General features: G+C 40.9%; 1 pseudogene; it reads right to left on the reverse strand.

Annotated features, from left to right (window-relative positions):
• Window positions 1-2,734: 2,734 nt before the first annotated feature.
• Window positions 2,735-6,343, reverse strand: LOC136472472 (receptor like protein 22-like; annotated as a pseudogene).
• Window positions 6,344-10,027: the final 3,684 nt, after the last annotated feature.

Genomic DNA, 10,027 nt, shown 5'->3' on the forward strand with positions numbered 1-10,027 from the left:
ACAGTTGAGTAGTGACGGAATTGGACATCGAGTGTTTCAATTTGCAAGAATTTGTATCCAATAAAATTTCAATATTGATATATGTATTCATATTCATTTTATGATATAGGGATATTTAAAACATTGCAAATGATTAATATCTATTGATATAAAAAACTAATATTTTAAAAAGAGCAGGTCACAAACTACACTTTTAGTAACTAGCATTTTAGTCACGCCAAAGGTTGTAGCGCGACTTGTTAATACAGTCATGCTAAATAAATTGGCGTGACTAATTAACTATGGGAGCGCATCCAGAGAACACTTTACACGCCCAGGAGCAGTGGAGCTGACCAAGTCCTAGGCTAAGCGAAAGGCCTAGAGGGCAGCTAGGATAGATGGCGATCTACTGACGTCAGAGTCCTCGTGGCAGGATCCAGCGCACCTTCGTGTCGCTTGATCCAGCCGTGTACTAGGTGTGTATATGGGTTACACGGATCGGTTCAAAATCTATGTATCTGTAACCTTTTGCACATATTTCACATATGTTATACTCCCCCGTCCATAAAAAGTAGGAATCCTTGTTCTTTTAAGTCAAACAGTCTAAATTTTGATTAAAGTTATATTAAAAAGTATTAGTTATTATACAAAATAAATATTATTTGATTAATTATAGAATATATTTTTATAATAAATTTGTTTGGAGATATAAATGCTAATACAGTTTACTACAAAATTAGTTAAACTTGAACTAATTTGACCGACATAGATCTCATAGTTATATTTTTCGTGAACGTAGGGAGCAATGCGAGACCGTCACTATATATGTCCGGTCACCGTAATGGCTAATGTGAACCATTAAATCTTTTAATAAATCTAAAAAATTACAAAATGGTAAATGGTACGTGGTGAGCTGTTTTGTTTAGCAATAAACCATAAACACCTAAAAATATATTCAATGATATATCTAATGATACTAATTATGTACCCTAAATGTTAATATTATATATATATATTTCGTCAAGGTTAAAAATGTTTGACTTTTTAAAAAGCGAGAATGAATTTTTTTTATGGGACAGATGAAGTACATAATATTAGAATAGCAGGCCTGCTTGTTTTGTGACTAAAATTTCCTTGCTAAAGATTTGGCAAGCCAAAGTTAGGTAAAAAATTGCCATGGATTTGGCAAGCCTAATGTAAGAGGTTGGCAAGTTTTGGTAGCAAACTAAATACTTCCTCCATCGCAAAATTATAAGTTATTCTAAGAATTTTGGAGAGTCAAAACATCTTAAGTTTGACCAAATTTATATGATAAGATAATAACATTTTATGATGCTAACTAAGTATCATTAGATTCTTCATCGATTATAGTTTTATAGTATACCTATTTGATTAAAAAATCTTTATAATTCTCTCTATAATTTTGGTCAAACTTGAAATCATTTGACTCTCCAATATTTTTCGAATGATTTGTAATTTGGAATGAAGGGAGTAACAGCTAAAACCATGGTTTGCCAAATCTTTAGTTTGGCATATTTTTGAAGCCAAACAATCAGACTCAGCATACCTGTGGAATATGCCTCTTGGTATTTGGATTACTGGCAACAAGATAAACAAGTCAGTGTGCAAATTAATTGGATGAGCTGAAAAAAAAAAGGCAAGTCAGTTCGGAAGCTACAGGTGTTGTGACGTACTGTTGGCCTACGATGAGCCGATTTGACCAGTCGGACAAGACTCCAGTCGGCAATCAGTCGGCTAGCACTCCAGTCGCCCGGCAACAGGCAAGCAGAAGCAGAGGAGCCGGCCCCGCGCCCCCGCCTGACTGCTCCGGCCGACCCAACACGACGGCAACACGCCTCCAGCGCAGGCTCATCCCGACAGGCCGTGGACGACCCCCTGGCAGGCCGGACCCTGGTGAGTCCGTAACCAAAAGTCAAAGTGCCTGCCTGTCATTTAGGGATTCTGAAACTGTGGATTGTGCATATGTTAAATTGGTCTCTGATTCGATATTTGAGTGTTAGGGATCTGCTCATTTGCGTAGCTTACTACCTTAGCATGAAGTCAGATCCTAATTTGTGCTTCTTGTCTGTGTTTTGTTAGGAAGTTGCGGCATGGAGCAGTTTTTTTTTTCCTACTTATATACAGAACTGGTTAGAAAATTTTGTTACAATCGAACCGTTTACCAAAATTTGTGATGCATTACACCGTATTGTATATTAGAATTTTCGGCTAGGCATACCCTGGGTTCTAATCCTGGATCCACCACTGGTTTACAGTAGGATTAAATAGTATATGACCGATGGATTTTGCTTTGTGGGTAACTAGTAGGATTTGATTGACTTACCGATGATGTAAATTAGGGTGTTTTTAGTAGCTCATTAGAAGGCAGCTATGGTATTGTGACCGTATCTACGTTTGGCAGTAACTGGTATTAAATACATATATGCTATGTTGTTCATTTAGTAAATCAGCAAGGAAGCGTTGCTAACTTTTCAGTAGCTCTTGTTTTCTGTTGCCGTTCTTTTTCCTGGCAAAACAGAGTTTCACTTCCTAATAAATCATATAGAATAAACATCATATAGTACGGTAGTAGATATCAAAGTTCCAGATGACACCAAATTTCCTCTTTGGCTAAAAGACAATATCTAAATATGCAGAAGCACCACATAAGTTTATTTTCCAAGCCTGAAATATACATACTACGATACCATCCAGTGGGAGCACATTAAGGTATACAAACACTAGCATACACAGAATTCATTTCAGTGGCGACGGCTGCGGATCCATGGCTGAAGAACATACAGCAGAGACTTGTCCACGTGCCAGTATAGCCACCTCCTCCCGTTGCCCCACAGCAGCGTGGTTGTAACCACGATAGCCAAGCCGGAAACGACCCCTGCCTCAACTGACAAGATTTCCCAACCCAGCTCTTTAGAAGAGCCCTCTGTAGCAGCAGCTGGTGGCCCATCATTCGTCTTGCACAGGCGTGGCAGTGGCTTCCCACACAGCCCGTTGTTCCCCAGAAATGATGAGTCTGGGAACGTCAAGAGCTGGCCGGATTGTGGTATAGGCCCTGACAGGCGGTCGTAGGAGAGGTTGAGCACCTCGAGGAACGACATCTGTGCCATTGCAGGAGGGATCTCCCCGGAGAGATTGTTGTCGGAGAGATCAAGTGATTCCAGCTGCTGCATGTTTGCAATCCGGCGAGGGATCCTGCCGGTGAAGGAGTTCCTGGACAGGTTGAGCTCCTTGAGAAGCTTCAGGTCGCCGATCTCGTCGGGAATGATACCCTCAAAGTTGTTGTTTGAGAGGTCAATGGACATGAATGCTGAAAGTATATGCACCAGAGTTATTTCTCGCCCCTTGAGTGTGACCGTGATCGATTCACTGTAGTATGGGTTGTAAATTAAAGGAACTCCTATTTCTAATGGTCTGATAATTGTGACATACATGCTGGGAGCTCCTGAAGAAACCACCATCATAGCTTTGAATTGCTCGAGGAATTGTGTAGGTATGCTGCCGTTAAAAGAGTTTGAAGAAAGGTCCAGAACCAGCAGTTTGTTCATCCTAGAGTAATCGATGGGACCATGAAACTTGTTTGACCTCAGAACAAGCACCAACAAAGGAAGAACTCCCAGCCACTCTGGATAAGTATCCATTATCAGGTTGTTTCCAACGTCTAGGACTTGAAGCATGTGACAATTGATCATAGACACCGGCAATTTTCCCTCCAACTTGTTGCCATTGAGATCTATTATTTGAAGTGCACAATTCTCATTGATGTCTTGAGGCAAGGATCCATTGAAATTGTTACCTCTTAAGTTCAGCACCTGAAGCCACTCCTTATCTTTCAACAAACAGGGTGGTATTAATCCACTGAAGTTGTTAAAAAAAGGTCTAGAACTTCGATGATATAAGTTGTACTGCATATCAAATGGGGAATTTCTCCAATAAGGCTATTGTTTGCCAATGACAGGAACAGGGTGCTGGAGCTAATGCGTGACCAAAACTCGAGCATGATAGAAGAATTCAAATGGTTATTGGAGTAGTCCAACTGGTAAATGCCTGGTGGTGGTAGTGGGACTGCTCCCTCAATCATGTTGGAATGGAGATCAATATCTGAAAATGTTGTATTTGATAAATCTGTAGCAATGCTAGTAAATAAATTATGAGAGAGATCAAGGCATTGGTCATTTTCAGAATCTGCTGCAATTCCCCATATCCAATCGGGTATGTGTCCACCAATATTGTTATGTGAAAGGTCCAAATAGTTAATACAACGATATTTCATCAAGAATTTAGGAACATATGATATGTTACATGATGCCAACCCCAGATAGTGTATTTCTGGATATTCTGTGTAGGAGTGATTGCCATGTTCCTCTACGACGACAGACAACTTATTATAGGATAGCGATAGATGATAAAGGTCCTTAATATTCTTCATGAAACTTAGATCCACAATTCCAGTGAGATTGTTTGATGAAAGATCCAACACTTGCAGTCCTACAAACTCCGACAACAGTTTTGGGACTGGTCCTTCCAGTTTGTTATTGCTAACATCAAGTGTTGGTGTTGCCAACTTAAAAGATATGTTGGGATACAATAGAAAATTTCCAGTGAAACTGTTTCGTGAGAGATCTAAATACTCCAAAGAAGGGTTGGAAAACAAAGATGCAGGTATGACACCACTTATCGAGTTGTTACAAAGAACAACATTGGTTAGGTTATGTAGAGCAAGGTAGCCATCATAGGGTAATGAACCATTTAGGTTGTTACCTGATAAGTCAATCGATGAAATCATTGGCCATTGAGTGAAGGGTGGGATTTGGCCATGGAATTGGCAATTAGAAAAGTCCAACTCTACCAGGTTTCGGAGGTTACCAATAGATATTGGTATTTTTCCTGAAAACTTGGTTCCACTAAGCTTCAAAACCTGGAATGCGCTGCCGTTTATGAACTCTGGCAACTCTCCACATAGATTCTCATTCCCTGATACATCCAGCACTACCAAGCTTTTGATATGAAATATCCATGGAGGGAAGGTGCCAGTCAGCCCACAGCTTTGGAGACTAAGAATTGTGAGCAATGAGAACTCCTTGAAACGTTCTGGCACAGGAGCAGGGCCACTAAATTGTGTGCCATCAAGGATCAACTTGGAAAGAAATCGGAACTTAGCAAGAGCAATATCAATATGGCCAATGATCATACAATGTTCCATGGTTAGCTCTTGCAGACTTGGTGATGTATTGGTAGAAGGAGAATGATGTACCAACCTGGTAGGACTTGCATCAATGATGACATCACCAAGATACAACTTTTGTAGACTGCCAAGGTTGTCAATCAAGGCATCAAGGCTCGTCAAATTTTTAAGATCAAGTTGTGAGAGGCGTCGCACGACCAAGTTGGAAAGAAATGGGAGCTTAGTAAGAAGAGTATCCAAATGACCACTAGTGATCGTGCACGAGTCAATGATTAGCTCTTTGAGACCCGACGTTGTATTGGCTGAATAGTCATGCGCCACATCAGTTGGACTGGCGGAAATATTTACATTTTTAAGATATAGATTTTGGAGACTTACAAGGCTACCAATCAAGTTATGGAGGCTCAAATCTTTAAGATCAAAGTCTACGAGTTCTAGCATGACTAAATTGGCAAGCTTAGAACGAGATAGAAGAGTATCAACACGGCCGCCAGTGATTGTGCACGACGCCATGCTTAGCTCTCTGAGACCTGACGTCGTTTTATTGGCAGAAGTGACATGTGTCGAATTGGTTGGACGGGCCGAAATATTGACATCACAGAGATATAAATTTTGGAGACTGCCAAGGCTGTCAATCAACGTCTCGAGGTTGAAACTTTTTAGATCAAGGCCACATAGGATTAAAGTGACTAAATTGGAAAGTTGACCTTTCTCGATGTGCAAATTGCCGGACAAGCCGGATTCTGAGAGGTCAAGGTACTCGAGGTCCGTGAGCAACTCAAATCCTGGACTTGGCCATGGACTTGTATCAAAGGAGTTGTAAGCAAGGCTAAGGAAGCGGAGCGAGGTTAGTTCAAAGATGCCTGATGAACTGAGGTTACCCGACATGCCGAGACCAGAGAGGTCGAGAGCAGTGACGACGCCTGACGTGCCGTCACATCTTACACGATTCCACGTGCAGCAGTTGGTATCTACCTTCCATGACGAAAGTATTTTTTCTACAGATAGGACGTTGAAGCTGAAGCTGGCTTTCAGGCGTAGTAGGGCAGCACTTTGATCTTTGTGGCATTGGCATACTCCACGCCCGCTGCTAGCGAGGAGGAGGATGACGATGGTAACCAGGAGAAGGTAGTAGCTGGGAAGAGGATGACAGCGAAACATGGTTTCTGAAGGTTGTGCGTGCTGACTTGAATGGCTAGAGAATGTGCTCTGTGCTTATGAGAGTGCGAGAGCTAGGTTTGGTAGCAACATTAAATAGACGGGTGGCCAAGGACAAGCAAAAAAAGGCGTGTTTAATTAGTTTGTGGCACTAGCAAGCCAAACTAAAATTTTGCAATGATAAATTGGGGCAAAGCCAAAACGAGGAAAAAGAGAAGATGCTTGGGTCATGGCCAAAGAAATATTGACTACCTAGTGCCAAAATCTATCTGTAGACTAAACGGAGTTTGGATTATTATTTCAAACATGCCAATATGAAGATGACACATGTGTGTTCATATGTCACTATTTTTTCACATCAAAATATATCTAGGGAATTTCTAAGTTACTCTGAAATCGATTTGCGGACTATTCATTTAGTTTGATCTAAACAGTTAGGATGAGCTATTATCCATGAGATAATAGAATTAATTTAAATATTATTTAAATTGGGTAAATAGGATAAATAGATGACTTTTTAGAAAAAGAAAATTACTTCCAGCCTCTGCATGAGTGGTGCATACAACCATTTTCTTATTACAGTTCCAACTCCGGACTATTTATATTGAGCTCTTAAAAATCAACATGATAGAGATGATGTACTTTTGGCGAAGATTTCTAATACCGTCGTCTCTAGCTCTACGCATACGACAAGCCCACTTAAAATTTAGTCTGTCGAACTTCTTTTAGAGAACAGTATAGTATTTTACCTAAAAAAAGGACCAGCAAATAATAATAGTCTTTTCTTCTCAAAGACCACATTGTTTCTACTTAATCGAATAGATAAAAAATTTGCACTTGCTCCCAAACGAACGATCTCATTTTGGGGTCTTTTTGTTGAAGTCAAACTTCCAGAAAAAATCTACCATGTTATTGGGTGTTTTAAAACCAAAAACGACTCTCCAAAATAAATCTTGCAGCATAACAATTGAAAACAGATATTGGATGGTTTCTCTGTTATTACCAAAACAACAATTTCCATCTTCATTCCAGTTCTGCTTTAGGAAATTATCTTTTGTGGTAATGACCCCTTTTAATAAGAACCAAATGAAGATTTTAAATCTTTAGGGTCAATTTAAACTTAGGAGATTTATTTAAAGGTAAAGCTTGATTTACCATGTGTTTGTGCATTGATTCAACCATGGAATTTCTTTGTTAGTGGGAGACCATTTGATGTAGTCGTGTTGGTCATCCAATTGCACAATTAAAACTTTTTCAACCAAGTCGTTCCACCTAAGTAGTTTATCCCCCACCAAAGCCATTTTGAAAGGTTATATTAATAGGTGTATGGCCAAGTGCATGAGGCACTGAAATGTGTTTTCTCTTTGTAATATTAAACTTCATAAAGCTCCTAGAATCCGCGCAAGGAGAACGCCCCTGATTACTGTTGTGCAGACACGACGGTTCGTGCGTGTGCAGCCCTGTTTTTCGGCTTTCGTGGTTTCGTGGCACATCGTTGGCCTCGCTGCCTCCGCCTCCATCTCTCCACCCGTCCTCTTCCTTTCCACCGGCCGCAGCGCGCGTAGCCCCAGTGCCTCGCCGGTCGCCGCCGCTGGCAGTGCATCGGGCCGCTGCTGGTGCGGTCCTCGGTCGCGCCAATCCTACGCCGTGCCTGTCACATTTTCTTAGATCTCTGCACGGAATGAATCGACGGCCGTACGTTCCTCGACGGCCTCTCCTCCCTTGCTCTTGCTCCGTCCGTCTGCCGGTCTCAACACCTCCCCTCCACCTCCTAGGTCTAGCCGGCGGTGGACCACGGGAAGGGCGTCTCCTCCTTTGCCTCCGTCAGTCCACCGGTCTCAGCGTCTCGCCTCCGCCTCCTAGATCTGCCTGCCGGTAGACCATGGGAAGGGATGGGCGGTGCTCGAGTTCAAGACAAGAGACGGTGCTGCTCCACTTCGGTGTGCACGACTCGATGGTCGCCCACTCAGGTCCTTACCGGCGTTGAGATAGAACAGGTGCTTCTCTTCTTCCTACTCCAGTGTTCTTCCCCACTCAACCGCAGGGTGATGGACAGGATGGGCATCAATATCTACATTCAGTTAGTTGTTGCTGCTTCAGGAATTTTTGTTGCTCTGTAAAAAAATTGCAGCTTACCAGTCTGAGTATTCGTCTTCAATGTGTGTCTCAAATTGAAATTGTAGGTTGTGCTGTGCTGCCTCCATCCAATCCAATCAATTGCTCTATGGTCAGACAGAAGAGTATAGGATCTCCTCGGTAAACTTCTCACATCATCTATAAATAAATATTCATCTGAATGTGTGCTCTCTTTTTCCCTGATTATCTTCCTTTGTTAATTCCTATTCTCCTTCATCAGTTCTCTGTTGCTGCCGCACATCATGTATAAATTCCATCTTAATGTGTGCTCTTTTTTTCCCCTGATGATTATCTTCCTTTGTTAATTCCTATTGTCCTTCATCAGCTCATCAGGCCATCATGGATTTGGTGTACAGCCTGTCATTTTATTTGGTGTTGTCACTCAACTTTTCAACATTGCTGGCTTACATTGAAAAGGAGGGACAAAGGTCTGCTTTGTTTTCTTTATATCTTGCAGATAATCAGTTTGTTTCTCACTTATCCTTCTTCATTCACCTCTCTTCCTCATTTGTTCCCTTTCACTTAAACAAAGCCGTGCCTCTTATACTCCCAAAATTTTTACTATAAAGAGGTATTCTTAATGAAGAGCTATAAATGCATTATTATAGAAATGACGACAGAAAGCCTTGTGCCTAATCAATCATGGGCGTATCTACCTTCCACGGAATGCACCAAAGATTGCATAGCCATATGGTGATAAATATAAATATATTGGTTGTTCACAGGTATGGCTACATCAATATGCACGACACACTAGAATTGCAAAGATATATAACAGGATGGTGTCAGTTTTCTTATATTTATAGGGGTTAAGCCATGAGCCTAACTAGCTGATCCTACGTGTTGCTGGCTGCCTCTTATTAACTACTACTGCAGTAGTTTCCATGAGATTTGGATCCTCTTTTTTCCCTTTCTTTCTATTGACTGACAGTTTGATGAACTGAGTCATGTTTCAATGACCGATATTTTCTATGTAAAAAAACGAAACAAGCTAAGTAGCGGCTTTCGATGTCATTTTCCTATAATTAGTCATGCAAGACTGGATGCTTGGCAATGTAGTGTACACGGAGAACAAGCCCTTTCATCAATATTCAGGTATGTCATATCTTCAGAGTGCACTACATCAATCTAATTCTACCACAGGGTCTGCTTTCCGAGGTTAGTACCATATCTATAATGCCTATTTTTACCCTATGCTATGGATTCCATTAATCATTTAGTACTATGCAGTGGTGGTTAGCTGTCTCCAGATGCTTACATTACTTTGAAGATAATCAAGGAGCTGAGATGGCAGTTCTTCTTCTAACGGTATTTCTTTTGCCTTATTAAGGATCTGATGAAAAAAGTGTATTTTGCATCTATTGACGATTCACTGCTTGTGTTATTATGGAAGTATGGTACATTTATAGTTTTAGTTGGAGAGATTGGTCATCTGAATGTTATCAATGTGGTTCTGTATTGTAGTAGTTCTGAAGTCCAGACAAAAAAAAAATTATAGTGCTCTTTTATTCATGTGATCAACTTTGTTTCGAAATTGAAAGTTACCCTTTA

Source organism: Miscanthus floridulus, chromosome 8 (assembly GCF_019320115.1).
Source record: "Miscanthus floridulus cultivar M001 chromosome 8, ASM1932011v1, whole genome shotgun sequence".
NCBI lineage: Eukaryota > Viridiplantae > Streptophyta > Magnoliopsida > Poales > Poaceae > Miscanthus > Miscanthus floridulus.